This window comes from Pristiophorus japonicus, chromosome 17 (assembly GCF_044704955.1).
Source record: "Pristiophorus japonicus isolate sPriJap1 chromosome 17, sPriJap1.hap1, whole genome shotgun sequence".
NCBI lineage: Eukaryota > Metazoa > Chordata > Chondrichthyes > Pristiophoridae > Pristiophorus > Pristiophorus japonicus.
The window spans coordinates 22,049,248-22,066,107 of NC_091993.1; the positions used below are offsets into that span (position 1 = coordinate 22,049,248).

Here is a 16,860-nt window from a genome sequence, read left to right on the forward strand (position 1 = left end):
GGGTCTCGTGGATTCAGAGCTATTCAAATAAAATATCCAATAACACTTTTTTTGGTACGAAGATGGCACCATTTTTATGCTCAGATATTACAAATCTTGTTCTTCTACATTTTCCAGATGGCACAATCAAATTAAGCACTTCATGCCATAAATATGCTGATAATTGGATTCAACGCCAGCCCTTTTTAAAAAAAGGTTATTTTTTTTTTTGCCCCTTCTTTAATCAATTCCTATACTTTATAACAATTCAAGATTTAATGACCAAATGCCCCTTCATTTTATTAGCAAAAGAACAGTCAAGCCATCCACAATTCTGGGAACTGGATATAGATAATCATATATCTACTTTAGCACCTTCATTTCCAGTCCATGCACAAAATATTTAATGCAAAATTTACTTGAGCTACAACCATCTGAATATTAATCCTTATGGTATTTAAGGTACATGTTTGTTACTTACAATACACTATCACTTTTTGTCCTGTTACATTACAAAACTGTAAAATTCCTAATATTTATGTAGCACCCAACAGACAATATAATATAAAACATCCTGAAGTTGAGAACACTATCCTTGCTGCAATTTTAATCATTTTAGATTTTGAAACTCAACAATATACATCTACAATATAGGTGAGTAGGCATAACACTCCAGATGCCACTTTGCTGCAGATTGAAAACAAACTTTAGAAAAAAGAATAAACCATCCATTTCACGCTGGGTTCTTCAGTCCTGGAGCCAGAATGTTATAAGCAACTGGAAACGCCCTCAGATTTAATTTCAATAGCTACAATGAACAGGATTTCCCCCATTTGGACAACTTTCTCCACAAGGCGTGTACTTGAACAGTGACTGTGGAGGAGCAGGCCACATCTGAGTCTTAGCAACGCAGGTATTAGGGCCGGGGATTTGCCTCTTCGGCGCTTGACAGACCACCTGTTCGCACATTGACAGGTAGCAATAAACCCCAGGTGGGCGAGTCTGCTTCACCACAGCACTGCAACCCCAGACGGCCAGGACCAACACCCAAAGGAGATCCGCTGGCACACATTCACATAGGGAAAATACACACACTTGTATTTGATAAAACTCCCAGAAATTTACCAAAAGACAATTTTAAATTGTGTTTTTTTTAAATGTGAGTTTACACTTGTTAATACAGTGACACATACTGTATTGCACAACTTCCTGAATTCTAACGATGTAACAGAAACACAAAAAGAAATCCCAGGGCCTGTACTTTCTTTCGTTCGATTTAAAGGGTTGCTATTTTGTGAACTCCAGGGGGTTGCTCTGAGGGAGGCTGAGGCCGGGCTGCAGGGAGAAAGCAGCCGGCGCTTCCTCACCCTGACAACCGCAGGCCGCTCCATCCCCAGCGCGCCGCCTCCACACTCCCGCCGGCCGGCTCACAGCGGGTGGTGCAAGTTCGGCGGCCCCTCTCTCTCTACATTATATATAAATATCCTACTATTCAACCACTTGCCTCACCTCCAGTCTCCAACGCCACCACACAACACCTTCCCTTCCGGCAACTGTCCCCCCTCCCCCCGCCCCCCACAACCCAAGTCCCGCCCTGCCAGCTCTCATTGGCCGGTCACCCGCCTCGCTCCCGCCTCCCACGCTGAGTCCGCCGGCCGCTACTGGACGCCGCCGACGCCCGTCACTCTGTCGCGCGTCACTGGCGTACGTCCTGCGTCACAAGCGCGCACAGCTCCCGCCCACTGTCGTTGCCCAATTGTCCGGCCGTCGCCATGACGGTTGCTTAGCATACGACTGATGGACAGCGCGTTCGGCCAATGGGAGACCAGACTCCTGAAAATACTCACAGCTGTGTGCCCTGAGTTTTCAGGTGATGTCTCTTTTTTTCCATTCCAGTACAGCTCTTTTAGTTAATCAATTAGGATGATTAATCCTGAAACAAAAGCACTTAAAGCTTCAAATCATAATTGCCCCCTTTTTAAAAGGAGCACAAACAATAAATTCCAAATTCTAATAAAAATATATTTCAAATGATAATATTGTTCCTTTTATCTACCAGTCGTGGAAAACCTCAAGCGTACTACAAACACCGCGTGATCATTCCACTACACTTTAGGAAGGATGTCAAGCGCTTGGAGAGGGTGCAGAGCAGATTTACTAGAATGGTATTGGGGGTAATGTATTGATGTGGATAGAGAACTGGTTGGCAGACAGGAAGCAGAGAGTAGGAATAAACGGGTCCATAGAAAATAGGTGCAGGAGCAGGCCATTCAGCCCTTCTAGCCTGCACCGCCATTCAATGAGTTCATGGCTGAACATGAAACTTCAGTACCCCCTTCCTGCTTTCTCGCCATAACCCTTGATCCCCCGAGTAGTAAGGACTTCATCTAACTCCCTTTTGAATATATTTAGTGAATTGGCCACAACTACTTTCTGTGGTAGAGAATTCCACAGGTTCACCACTCTCTGGGTGAAGAAGTTTCTCCTCATCTCGGTCCTAAATGGCTTACCCCTTATCCTCAGACTGTGACCCCTGGTTCTGGACTTCCCCAACATTGGGAACATTCTTTCTGCATCTAACCTGTCTAAACCCGTCAGAATTTTAAACGTTTCTATGAGGTCCCCTCTCATTCTTCTGAACTCCAGTGAATACAAGCCCAGTTGATCCAATCTTTCTTGATAGGTCAGTCCCGCCATCCCGGGAATCAGTCTGGTGAACCTTCGCTGCACTCCCTCAATAGCAAGAATGTCCTTCCTCAAGTTAGGAGACCAAAACTGTACACAATACTCCAGGTGTGGCCTCACCAAGGCCCTGTACAACTGTAGCAACACCTCCCTGCCCCTGTATTCAAATCCCCTCGCTATGAAGGCCAACATGCCATTTGCTTTCTTAACCGCCTGCTGTACCTGCATGCTAACCTTCAATGACTGATGTACCATGACACCCAGGTCTCGTTGCACCTTCCCTTTTCCTAATCTGTCACCATTCAGATAATAGTCTGTCTCTCTGTTTTTACCACCAAAGTGGATAACCTCACATTTATCCACATTGTACTTCATCTGCCATGCATTTGCCCACTCACCTAACCTATCCAAGTCACTCTGCAGCATAATAGCATCCTCCTCGCAGCTCACACTGCCACCCAACTTAGTATCATCCGCAAATTTGGAGATACTGCATTTAATCCCCTCGTCTAAATCATTAATGTACAATGTAAACAGCTGGGGCCCCAGCACAGAACCTTGCGGCACTCTACTAGTCACTGCCTGCCATTCTGAAAAGTACCCGTTTACTCCTACTCTTTGCTTCCTGTCTGACAACCAGTTCTCAATCCACGTCAGCACACTACCCCCAATCCCATGTGCTTTAACTTTGCACATTAATCTCTTGTGTGGGACCTTGTCGAAAGCCTTCTGAAAGTCCAAATATACCACATCAACTGGTTCTCCTTTGTCCACTTTACTGGAAACATCCTCAAAAAATTCCAGAAGATTTGTCAAGCATGATTTCCCTTTCACAAATCCATGCTGACTTGGACCTATCATGTCACCATTTTCCAGATGCACTGCTATGACATCCTTAATAATTGATTCCATCATTTTACCCACTACTGAGGTCAGGCTGACCGGTCTATAATTCCCTGTTTTCTCTCTCCCTCCTTTTTTAAAAAGTGGGGTTACATTGGCTACCCTCCACTCCATAGGAACTGATCCAGAGTCAATGGAATGTTGGGTCCGTTTCAGAATGGCAGGCAGTGACGAGTGGGGTTCAGTGCTGGGACCCCAGCTATTTACAATATATATTAATGATTTAGACGAAGGAATTGAATGTAATATTTCCAAGTTTGCAGATGACACTAAGCTGGGTGGCAGTGTGAGCTGTGAGGAGGATGCTAAGAGGCTGCAGGGTGACTTGGACAGGTTCGATGAGTGGGAAAATGCATGGCAGATGCAGTATAATGTCGATAAATGTGAAGTTATCCACTTTGGTGCCAAAAACAGGAAGGCAGAATATTATCTGAATGGTGACAGATTAGGAAAAGGGGAGGTGCAACAAGACCAGGGTGTCATGGTACATCAGTCATTGAAAGTTGGCAGGTACAGCAGGCGGTGAAGAAGGCAAATGGTATGTTGGCTTTCATAGCGAGAGGATTTGAGTATAGGAGCAGGGAGGTCTTCCTGCAGTTGTACAGGGCCTTGGTGAGGCCACACCTTGAATATTGTGTACAGTTTTGGTCTCTTAATCTGAGGAAGGACTTTCTTGCTATTGAGGGAGTGCAGCGAGGGTTCACCAGACTGATTCCTGGGATGGCAGGACTGACATGTCAAGAAAGACTGGATCAACTAGGCTTATATTCACTGGAATTTAGAAGAATGAGAGAGGATCTCATAGAAACATAGAAAATTCTGACAGGATTGGACAGCTTAGATGCAGGAGGAATGTTCACGATGTTGGGGAAGTCCAGAGCCAGGGGGCATAGTCTAAGGATAAGGGGTAAGCCATATAGGACCGAGATGAGGTGAACATTTTTCACTCAGAGAACTCTGAACATGTGGAATTCTCTACCACAGAAAGTTGTTGATGACAGTTCGTTAGATATATTCAAAAGGGAGTTAGATGTGGCCCTTACAGCTAAAGGGATCAAGGGGTATGGAGAGAAAGCAGGAATGTGGTATAGACATTGCATGATCAGCCATGATCATATTTATTGTGTTCCTAACACAGATGACACTGCACACAGTGAGGTGAAAGTAACAGTGACCTCAGTCTTTAATAAGAGACTGCAGAGTGAGGAACAGGCCTTAGGGGCCGGCTTGTATACAGTGCTCCCAAGGGATTCTGGGATCCCTTGGGACTTCAGGGGATGAGCTCCCTGGTGGCGGAACATGGGAGTGCATGCTTTACAAATACACAACATCACTCCCCCCGCAAAGTCAAAGTGAAAACTATTTACAAGGTGAGGCAGTCGGGAGCCTTTCTTTCCCTGGTGGACCGCCTTGGTACAAATGTCTGTTCTGGTGTGTTGGTTGTGCCCTCGCTGGGCTGGCATGTTGTTGGCCCTGCAGGGCTGCTAGGTGAGCCTGGCCTTGCTGGGCTGTTGGGCATGATGGGTTCAATTTCCTGGTCCGGCGTGGCGTCATTGATCCTTTGGGTGTGTGTTGTGGGCTCGAAAAAGGTGGTGTCTGCTGTGGGTTGTTCAGGGCAGTCTGTGAACTGCAGCCTCGTTTGATCCAGGTGCTTTCTGCAAATTTGTCCATTGTCTAGTTTGACTACAAACATCCTATTCCCTTCTTTAGCTATCAACATGCCTGCGATCCACTTGGGGACCATGTCCATAGTTTAGCACATACACAGGGTCATTCAGATCAATTTCCCGTGGCACAGTGGCGCGAACATCGATTACATTTTGTTGCTGCTGCCGGCTCTCTACCTGATCATGCAGGTTGAGGTGAACCAGCGAGAGTCTGCTTTTAAGTGTCCTTTTCATGAGTAGCTCAGCCGGGGGCACTCCTGTGAGCGAGTGGGGTCTCGTGCAGTAGCTGAGCAGTACTCGGGACAGGCAGGCGGGTTTGGATGGAGCCTTCTGTGACTCGGTTAAGGCTCTGTTTGACAGGCTGAGGGTGGCAAACATGGGCCTCAGGCTTTCAATGGTGGCGGTGGCGGTGCTTCCAGACATTATTTCAAATTCAATCCATTTTGAAAAAGCATCCACCACCACCACGACACTGGTGAAACATGGCCCGTTGCCACTGACCAGTATGTCAGGCAGGCTGTGGGTGGCAAACATGGGCCTCAGGCTTTCAATGGTGGCGGTGTCGGTGCTTCCCGACATTATTTCAAATTCAATCCATTTTGAAAAAGCATCCACCCCCACCACGAATATTTTACCGAGAAACGGACCCGCATAGTTGACATGGATCCTCGACCATGGTCTGGAGGGCCAGGACCACAAACTTAGTGGTACCTCTCTGGGCGCATTGCTCAACTGAGCACATACGCTGCATTGCTGTACACAGGACTCTAAGTCAGAGTCGATACCGGGCCACCACACGTGGGATCTGGCTATCGCTTTCATCATTACTATACCCGGGTGTGTGCTGTGGAGATCCGAGATGAACATCTCCCTGCCCTTTTTTGGTAGCACTACGCGGTTACCCCACAATAGGCAGTCTGCCTGAATGGACAGCTTGTCCTTTCGCCGCTGGAATAGCTTGATTGGCTCTTGCATTTCAACGGTGATGCTGGCCCAGCTCCCATGCAGTGCACAGTTTTTTACTCGGAACAGCAGAGGATCTTGGATGGTCCAAGTCCTAATCTGGCGGGCCGTGACAGGTGATTTATCATTTTTAAACGCTTCCATGACCATCAACAAGTCTGCGGGCTGTGCCACCATCAACAAGTTTACACGCTGCGCCATTTCCACCCCCGTGGTGGGCAATGGTAGCCGACTGAGAGCATCCGCACAATTCTCGGTGCCTGGCCTGTGGCGGATGGTATAGTTATACGCTGATAGCGCGAGTGGCCACCTTTATATGCGGGCTGAGGCATTAAAATTTATCCCCTTGTTTTCAGCGAACAGGAATGTGAGGGACGTGATCGGTTTCCAGCTCAAATTTAAGGCCAAATGATGCATTTTCTTTACCCCGAACACACATGCTAATGCCTCTTTCCCAATCATGCTGTAGGCCCTTTCGGCCTTAGACAAGCTCCTGGAAGCATAGGCGACAGGTTGCAACTTCCCCGCAACGTTAGCTTGCTGTAATACACACCCGACTCCGTACGACGACGCGTCACATGCTAGCACAAGTCTTTTACACAGGTTATACAATACAAGCAGCTTGTTGTAACATAAAATGTTTCTGGCTTTCTCAAAAGCAATTACTTGGTTTGTTCCCCAAAGCCAGTTCTCACCTTTGCGCAAAAACACATGTAGGGACTCTAAGAGGGTGCTTAACCCCGGTAGGAAGTTACCAAAATAGTTGAGGAGTCCCAGGAACGACCGCAGCTCCGTGACATTCTGTGGCCTGGGCGCGTTCCTGATAGCCTCTGTCTTGGCGTCTGTGGGCCGAATGCCGTCCACCGCGATCTTTCTCCCCAAAAACTCCACTTCTGTTGCCATGAAGATGCATTTCGACCTCTTCAGTCGCAGCCCTACGCGATCCAGTCGCTGGAGGACCTCCTCCAGGTTTTGTAGGTGCTCGGCGGTGTCCCAACCCGTGACCAATGTGTTGTCCTGAAAGACCACTGTGTGTGGTACCGACTTGAGTAGGCTCTCCATGTTTCTCTGGAAGATCGCTGCAGCCGACCAAATTCCAAACAGGCATCTGTTGTAAATGAACAGTCCCTTGTGCGTGTTGATGCAGGTGAGGCCCTTCGAAGACTCCACCAGCTCCTGCGTCATCTAGGCCGAAGTCAGGTCGAGCTTGGTGAATGTCTTGCCTCCTGCCAGCGTCGCAAATAGGTCATCTGCCTTAGGTCGCGGGTATTGGTCCTGTAGTGAGAAATGATTAATAGTTACTTTATAATCGCCATAAATCCTGACCGTGCCATCACTTTTGAGTGCTGGAACAATTGGGCTGGCCCACTCGCTGAATTCCACTGTGGAAATGATGCCCTCGCGTTGCAGCCTGTCCGGCTCAATTTCAACTCTCTCCCTCATCATGTGAGGTACCGCTCGCGCCTTGTGTTGAATGGGTCGTGCCTCTGGGACCAAGTGGATTCGCACCTTCGCCCTGGAAAAGTTTCCAATGCCTGGCTCAAAAAGGAACGGAAATTTGTTAAGAACCTGGGTAGATGAGGCCTCATCAACATGTGATAGCGCTCGGATGTCATCTCAGTTCCAGCGGATATTGCCCAGCCAGCTCCTTCCAAGCAATGTGGGGCCATCACCCGGGACAATCCAGAGTGGCAGTTCATGCACCGTGCCCTCGTAGGTGACCTTGACCATGGTGCTGCCCAGGACAGTGATAAGCTCTTTGGTGTACATTCTCAGTTTTGTGTGGATGGGGCTCAGGGCTGGTCTGAATGCCTTGTTGCACCACAGTCTCTCAAACATCTGTTTACTCATGATGGATTGGCTAGCGCCAGTGTCCAGTTCCATGGCTACGGGTAAGCCATTGAATTTTACGTTCAGCATTATAGGTGGACATTTCATCGAAAATGTGTGCACCCCGTATACTTCAGCATCTGCCTCCTCTCTCTGAGGCTCGAAATTGCTTTGACCCGCCATGGACCGATCTTACTCTGCCACGTGGTGGTTAGCAGGTTTTTCAGAGCTTGCAGCTCGTTTGCAAGCTCGTTGGAGGTGCCCCATTGTTCCACAGCTCTTGCAAACATACCCTTTGAAGCAGCATGAATAGGCTGAGTGGAAGCCTCCACAACGCCTGATATGTATTGTCCAGGTACATTAAATGTATAAGTACAATGGTGCGCCACAGAGACCTGAAGGTACCTGCAAGACAGAGTATAAAAGGCTACCCACCACACCTGGGAGGCACTCTGGAGTTACACAATAAAGGACTAAGGTCACAGCAGTTACTCCAACACCAGACCATGTGGAGTCAGTGATTTGAGTGCTACATACACCACATTGGCGACAAGGTCACGGACAAACTTCACGCATCACGCAACCATGGCTACTCTGGGCTCGTTAAAGGATTTTACGGTGGGAAATGATTGGGAGGCCTTTACGGAAAGGCTCGAGTACTAATTCACAGCAAACGACCTGACGGGGTACACAGATGCACTGAGAGAGAAGCATAAGGCGATATTACTTTCCAGCTGTGGCGATGAAGTTTACTGTCTCGTCAGGGATTTGCTGGCACCCAGGAGCACCAGGGACAAGTCATATGAGGAGCTGGTCACACTCATTCATGACCTACTTAAACCGAAGGAGAACATCTTCACGGCCCGGCACAAATTCTATCACCACTGCAGACCTGAGGGCCAGGATGTCACCAAATATGCTGCAGATCTCAGGAGACTCCCGACGCCGTGTGATTTTGGCACACACCTTAACAAGGCGTTGCGAGACGTTTTTATTATGGGGATTGGCCATGAGGGTCTCCTTCATAAGCTGCTATCCATGGAACCTACAGTCACCCTGAAGCAAGCCATCACCATCAGCAAGGCGTTATGACATCGACTTGCAGCACCAAGCAGATGATCCACACAGTCTCGAATCCGGCAGGCACTATCCACAGGATAGCGCCCACCATGGACAAAACTGCAGAACGTGGCTCTGCCCAGGGCAGGGAGCATGGACCTCAGGGTCCTGGAACTCAGAGTCTGCTGAGGGGGACTAATCGAATAGCACCATGCTGGCGCTGCAGAGGAAGCCATGGGGCTCACCGGGGCAGGTTTGCAGAGTATACGTGCAATATCTGCCACACGAAAGGCCACCTTCAGCGTATGTGTAAAAGACATCTGACTCACTGTGTGGCTGAGGAGATGGCAGAGGGTCCAGAAGGTCCATTTTCCAGTGAGGAGCAGACAGAAGAAGACGAGGCATTGTTTGGACTGTATACGTGCACTGACGATTCGGCCCCGGTGATTATGGAGGTCAAGATTAACGGAGTCCCAGTGAGTATGGAAGTAGATACTGGATCGGGTCCGTCGTTGATGAGTCAGGAAACTTTTGAGAAACTGTGGGTTAACCTAGCTGCATGACCCAAGCTGGTCCGGGTCATGGCGAAGCTGCGTACCTACACCAAGGAACTGATACCCGTTCTTGACAGAGCGGATGTGCAGGTATCTCACGGGGGGCAAGACGCACGGTTTACCTTTGTGGGTCATTGCAGACGATGGGCTGACGCTCCTCGGCAGGAGGTGGATAGGAAAGATCCTTGGGAGCTGGGAAGACTTCATTCCTCCACAGACCGCTGTCCCCTGGGTTCCCAAAGAGCAGCGCCAACCGAGCTGGAGGAGAGATAAGCAGTTCATCGGCAGTCCAAATTCCACAGGTGACAGCAACCCTGCAGCCTCAACTCTGGAAGAGCAGTTTTTCACGTACGGACTGAGCGCTGAGGTGCAAGCTGGCGACGCACTGCGGGCGATGAACGGGAGGCCCATCGATGGCCGACAAGTCCAGGGGGGTGCCCACGTGGAGAAAGAGTCGGGCGGTGGTCACGGCCACGGTGGAGGCCGGGACAGCGGCGGCGGTGGGGGCGGCTATGGCGGCTGCAGGAGCGGCGGCAAGTACTGGAGCAGGAGTGGAGGCCACAGCAGAGGCGGCAGCAGCGGCAGGCGTGGAGGCTGCAGCGGCGGCAGAGGCTACGGAGGCGGCAGGTACGATTACTCGGGTGGGTGCAGGAGTCAGAGCAGAGGATATGGCAGCAATCACGGAGGCCGTCCTCACAGGGGCTATAACGGATCGAATTCAAAGAGCCAGATTCAAGCTCGGATTGTTTTCTTTCCTTCTTTCTTCGTTATTTCTTCCATTCCAGAGAGTAAAACGTCAGGCCAGCGAGCTCAAGATGGTGGCAGCAGAGCTCTGCAAAGAACAAAGGCAAGCAGTACAACTAAAATGGCGGCGCCCAAGGGAAGCCTCGTGGAACCACAAGATGGCGTCTTAAAAGGGAAATGCACCCGGGAGCCTTAAAAGGGCCTTACACATTGGCGGTCCCCACAAAAAGACTTTTGTAAGGCAAGAACGAGTCTACATGTATAATGTGATTTGTATGATGTAGTGATTTAGGATAAGAAGTGATATTTTGATGCTGAATGGTTACTGTGTTTAAAATGATGGATATGAATGATGTATGATGTATGAAAAGAGTTAATACCATGAGGCACAAGTAAAAGGGCCAATGGACCCGTGACTAACATGCCTAAGGGGCTAGTGCGATTTTTAATTTTATGTGATTCATGCAAGGGTTCAGCGGCTGCAGATAAGCCACCAAAGCGACCACTGAGAACAGAGGCAATGCACTAGTTGCGATACCCTGTCTCAGCACAGCCCATTACCGCAGGCAAAAAGGGGCCGTACACTACCACCGTACCTCATCCAGTGGAGCTGGGATTAAATAATTGTTCAGTGCACCTGCAACCTTTTGACATAACATCTGTACCATATATCATATGTACCATACAAATGTACTGTCCATGTATACCTATAGTCTGTTGGAGGTTATACTCGTGTACTTCATCACCCATGCAGGACTGCAAATATCACATGCTTGCACCGGATCACAAGTATTATCTCCACATGGGGGGGGGAAGTGGATGGTCATGGACTCACACTCACAAACCAACCAGGATGAACAAGGCCGAGGTTACCGGCAATGGCTTTTGGAACTGGGAGGCGGGAGTGAGATGATATGTATTGTCCAGGTACATTAAATGTATAAGTACAATGGTGCGCCACAGAGGGCGCTGTGGTGGGAGACCTGAAGGTACCTGCAAGACAGAGTATAAAAGGCTACCCACCACACCTGGGAGGCACTCTGGAGTTATACAATAAAAGACTAAGGTCACAGCAGTTACTACAACACCAGACTGTATGGAGTCAGTGATTTGAGTGCTACATACACCACAATGCCAACAAGGTGTGAATTGTCTTGCATTCATCCTTTGTTAGGGACTCTGAGTCATCTGGGTCACCTGAGGACTGCTGGCAGTTGCAGACTCGTGGGTTCTGCCCTGTACATTTCTGCTCGCAAACACAGTTCCAGTTCATTTATGAACATTGCTCGCACTTGTGTGCTGAGAGATTTGTTTGGTGTTATCACTGGTGGACATAAACGCCTGTGCTATCGCAATGGCCTTACTGAGGGGCGGTGTCTCTACAATCAAAAGTTTTCGTAGGAAGGTCTCGTGGCCAATGCCCAGTACAAAAAAGTCTCTGAGCATTTGCTCCAGGTAGCCATCAAACTCACATTGTCCTGCAAGTCGCCTTAGCTCAGCGACGTCGCTCGGCACTTCCTGACCTTCAGATCGCTGGCACGTGTAGAATCGATACCTCGCCATCTGCACGCTCTCCCTTGGGTTAAGATGCTCCCGAACCAGTGTACACAGCTCCTCATATGACTTATCTGTGAGTTTCACCGGAGCCAGAGGATTCTTCATGAGGCTGTAGGTCGGTGCCCTGCAGACTGTGAGGAGGACCTCCTTTTTGCAGTGCTTCCTTCTCCGTCCAGCTCGTTGGCTACAAAGTACTGGTCTAGCCGTTCGACATAGGTTTCCCAGTCCTCACCCTCCGAGAACTTCTCCAGGATGCCCAAAGCTTGCTGCATCTTTGTGTTGGATTCGTATTCTCGTCGCCAGTTATTGTGTTCTTAACACAGATGAGGCTGCACACAGGGAGGTTAAAGTAACATTGACCTCAGTCTTTAATAAGACACTCCAGAGTGAGGAACAGGCCTTCGGGGCCGACTTATATATAGTGCTCCCAATGGATACTGGGATCCCTTGGGACTTCAGGGGATGAGTTCCCTGGGGGCGGAACATGGGAGTGCATGCTTTACAGATACACAACAATATTGAATGGTGGTGCAGGCTCGAAGGGCCAAATGGCCTACTCCTGCACCTATTTTCTATGTTTCTATGTTTCTATGGTATCAGGGATGAGGGATTTTAAAAAAAATTAGTTCCTGGGCATCACTAGCAATGCCAGCATTTATTGCCTAATCCCTAATTGACCTTGAGAATGTGGTGGTGAACTGCTTTCTTGAACTACTGCAGTCCATGTGGTGAAAGGTGGAAGCACTGTTAGGGAGGGAGTTATTCATATTATTGTTTGTAGCAACTGAGTGGTTTGCTAGGACTAAGTCAACCAGATTGGGCCTGGAGTCACCAGACCAGGTAAGGATAGTAGATTTCCTTCCTTGAAGGACAGTAGTAAACCAGATGGGTTTTTACAACAATCTGGTAGTTTCATTGTCACCATTATTGATACTAGCTTCTTATTCTGAATTTACTTAATTAACTGAATTTAAATTCCCCAGCGGCCATGATGGGATTTGAACTCATATCTCTGGATTATTAGTCTAGGCTTCTGGATTACTAGTCCAGTAATGTAACTACTATGCTACCATTCCCGATAATTCTGTGGGGAGACTAGAGAAGCTTGGATTGTTCTCCTTAGAGCAGGGAAGGTTAAGGGGAGATTTAAAAAAGGTATTCAAAGTTATAAAGGGGTTTGATATAAGAGATAAGTAGAACATATTTCCACTGACAGGAGGATACTGGAACCTACAAAGTAGAACAATAGGTCACTGACTTATATTGGAGTACAGTTCCAGGAGCACTGCCAGCTCTGGATACCTCACCCAAGTGAGGCTATTTTTAGGGCTACCATCTTGTTCCCAATTTAAAATTGGACAGGGCAGAGTTGAGGTCATGGGTTAGACTCTCACATTCTCTCACACATGTGCCAAACATTACTAAAATGCAGCAATTGAAAACAGTACTTTTATTGTCCAGCTATAAGTTAGGAATATTATTGGGCGGTTACTCCAAAAACTGGACTGTCCACATCAAATTCTTTGAAGGATTTAGGTGCAGTCCTGGGATATGGCAGAGGTTTTCAATGGCTACATTTCATCCATCTTCGATAATGAAGATGATGCTAGATTATCAATAATACAAAATAGGCTCAATGCTAAAATTTACAGTATTTATATTATAGAGACAGACTGGTTTATGGGCAGACACATAGTAGATGGAAATTGAATGTAGAGAAGTGTGAAGTGATGCAGTTTGGAATGAAGAAGGAGGGGAGACAATAAATTCTAAATGGTACAATTTTAAAGGGGATGTAGGAACACAGAGACCTGGGGATTCTCATACACAAATCTTTGAAGGTGACAGGACAAGTTGATAAGGCTGTGAAAAAAGCACACAGGATTGTAAGCTTTATAAATAGAGGCATAGAGTACAAAAAACAAGGACGTTATGCTAAACCTTTATAAATCACTGGTTAGGCCTCAGTTGCAGGCATTTTTCCAATTCCCGGCACAATTCTTTTGGAAGGATGTCAAGGGATTGGAGAGGGTGCAGGGGAGATTTACTAGAATGGTATCGGGGATGAGGGACATCAGTTATGTGGAGAGACTGGAGAAGCTAGGATTGTTCTCCTTAGAGCACGGAAGGTGAACGGAAGATTTAAAACAGGCTTTCAAAGTTGTCAAGGATCATGATAGAGGCACTAAGGAGAAACTATTTCCACTGGCAGGAGAATATTGGAACCTACCAAAGTAGGATAATATATATTCTTTATTTTATACCATTATATGAATATAAATTGTATAATTTCAACTACTCATCTCTGATCGTACTGATTACTTTGCTGTGGAATAAAGCAGCTTACAATTTGAACCAAACTTACTCAGTCCTCCTTCGGAGAGACTGGAGACACACACGTGCACATCGTGACCAGATCACCAGGAGATGCTATTGTTACATTCGCAGGTTATACTATTGTACAAATAAATATAGTGCACTCTCAAAGGTAAGACGTTCAGACCACATAAGAGAGACAGTTAATTCATAAATCTGGAATAAAAAACTAGTCTCAGTAATGGTGACCATGAAACTACCGGTTTATTGTAAAAACCCATCTGGCTCACTAATGTCCTTTAGGGAAGGAAATCTGTCGTCCTTACCTGGCCTGGCCTATATGTGACTCCAGACCCACAGCAAGGTAGTTAACTCTTAACGTCCCTCTGAAATGGCCTAGCAAGCCACTCTGTTGTATCAAACCACTACAAAGAAGTATACAAAGAATAAATCTGGATGGGCCACCTAGCAACAATCTAGGCACCGGACATGACCAAGGCACACCCAGCCCAGTTGACCTCCCTAACAGCATTATGGGACACGGACTGCAGCGGTTCAAGAAGGCAGCTCACCACCACCTTCTCAAAGGCAATTAGGGGTGGACAATAAATGCGGGCCTTGCCAGCGATGCCCACATCACAGAAACAAATAAAAAATCACAGCTAAACCTTCAACGGTATCTACAGCAAACCCAAATTTGTAACACTCCCCTTTAATTTTTTATTTGAGTATCTTAAATGTATTCCTTCTTGTTGTTATCTTGCCAACCACTAGAAACAAATCTATCACTATTTAATTTAACATGACCCTTTATAATCTTGAGGATCTCCATCAGGTTATCCCTTATCCTTCTTAGGTCTAATGAAAAAAGCTTTAACTTCTCAAATCTCTGTAACCCTATCATAATCCATTATAAATCTGCGCTGCACTTTTCATATTGCTTGAATATCCTTTCCATAATGGGGTACCTAAAACTGTACGTAGTACCTCAACTGCAGTCTAAATAATGTTTTGTACGTTCCACATTATCTCCTTGCTTCTGCATTCCATGCTTCTAGATACAAAACCAAGGATTCCTTTTGCCTTTTTTATGGCTTTATCTGCTTGCACTCTTACTTTACTGATCTGAGTGTTGATGCACTATAGTCCCCTTTTTCTACTCCATTTAAAATCTTACAATTTAAGCTGTATGTCCTTTCCCTGACCTTGCTTCCAAAATGTATTACTACACATTGTTCTACATTGAACTACATCTCTCCAACCTGCCAGCCTGCCGATGTTCTTCTGCAGTTTTTCACAATCCTCATCAAAATGTGCTATATACCCAATTTGGTGTCATCAGCAAATTTAGATATTGTTCCCTCAATTCTTAAGTGCAGATCATGTATGTGTATAGTAAATAAAAATAGCCCCAATATCAATCCCATATGACGATAGTCTTTCCAGTTTTAGAAGCTTACTAATTTGCCTATCTTTTGCTTTCTGCTCTCCAACAATCTCTGTATCCATGAGGCCCCATTCCCCCTAAATCCATATGCCATTATTTTTAATTGGTAACTTATCAAAATGCCTTTTGAAAATCCATATAAATCACATTCACTGCACGTCTTTTATCGATCCTTCATATTATTTCTTCAAAGATGTTTATTCTGTCAAGCATGACCATCTTATGGAAATCCATCCTGACTGCCACTAATTAACTTGATTCCCGAAATACTTAGTAATTCCGTCTCATAATATAAACTCTAGTAGTTTATCAACCACTGAAGTAAGACTAACTGGCATATAATTTCCTGGCCTATTTTTGTCTCCTTTTTTGAAGAGGGTTGTTACATTTGTCACTTTCTTATCCTTTGGCATAATTTTCATTTCCACAGAGTTTTGGAAAATTATTGTCCAAAGGATAAGAAAGTGCAAATGTAACAACCTATACTATTTTTTTCCTACCTTCCCTTAGGATACTTGGATGAAAACCATCAGGTCCCAGTGATTTATCAACTTGAAGTTTGAGTAACATCTCATCTCTCTCTTTGCATAATAACCACTGTACTACACACACCTCTGCTGCTTCTACAATCCTAATATGCAACTCTTCAGTGAAAACTAAGGCAAAGAATATATTTAAGATCAGCTCACTTAGCATAGACAAAATATTGAGCCTGGGCTCTTCCTCATCTGTATCAAATTTATGTCACCAAATTGTTGGAGAGCGGCATGGAAAATTGTGATGAGTATTGTGACAACCCAAAGGAGGATATAGATAGGCTAGTACGATTGCCAGACTTGACTATTCTATAGATCTCTTCGCCAGCCTCCTGTCGCCCACTCTATGTCTGTCCATTTATGTTAAGGATCAAATAATTGTCTTTATCATAAAGAATGAGAGAGCAATCATATATTATTTTTGACAATTATATTGTGCGCCATTGTAAAACAGCAACAGAACTTCATTGCGTGAAGCATTTTGAAATATTTCAACAATATAAGGTGATACATAAATGCAAGTATTACTTTGATGTTTCATGCCAGAATTACATAATTTGACTTGAATGTGATCCTGATGTGACACCATTCCCCATAGAAAATATTTCACAGAATTAATG

General features: G+C 46.2%; 1 protein-coding gene across 3 annotated transcripts in view; it reads right to left on the minus strand.

Moving 5' to 3' along the window:
- LOC139227598 (monoacylglycerol lipase ABHD2-like) overlaps positions 1-1,552 on the minus strand; it is a 77,500-nt gene extending 75,948 nt beyond the window's left edge. For 2 of the 3 annotated variants that reach the window (XM_070858467.1, XM_070858464.1), the window contains exon 1: positions 1,489-1,552. The gene's annotated coding sequence lies outside the window, so the exon portion shown is untranslated. Of the gene's footprint in view, positions 1-1,483 lie in introns of all 3 variants that reach the window. The other variant, XM_070858465.1, reaches the window with a different exon arrangement.
- Positions 1,553-16,860: the final 15,308 nt, after the last annotated feature.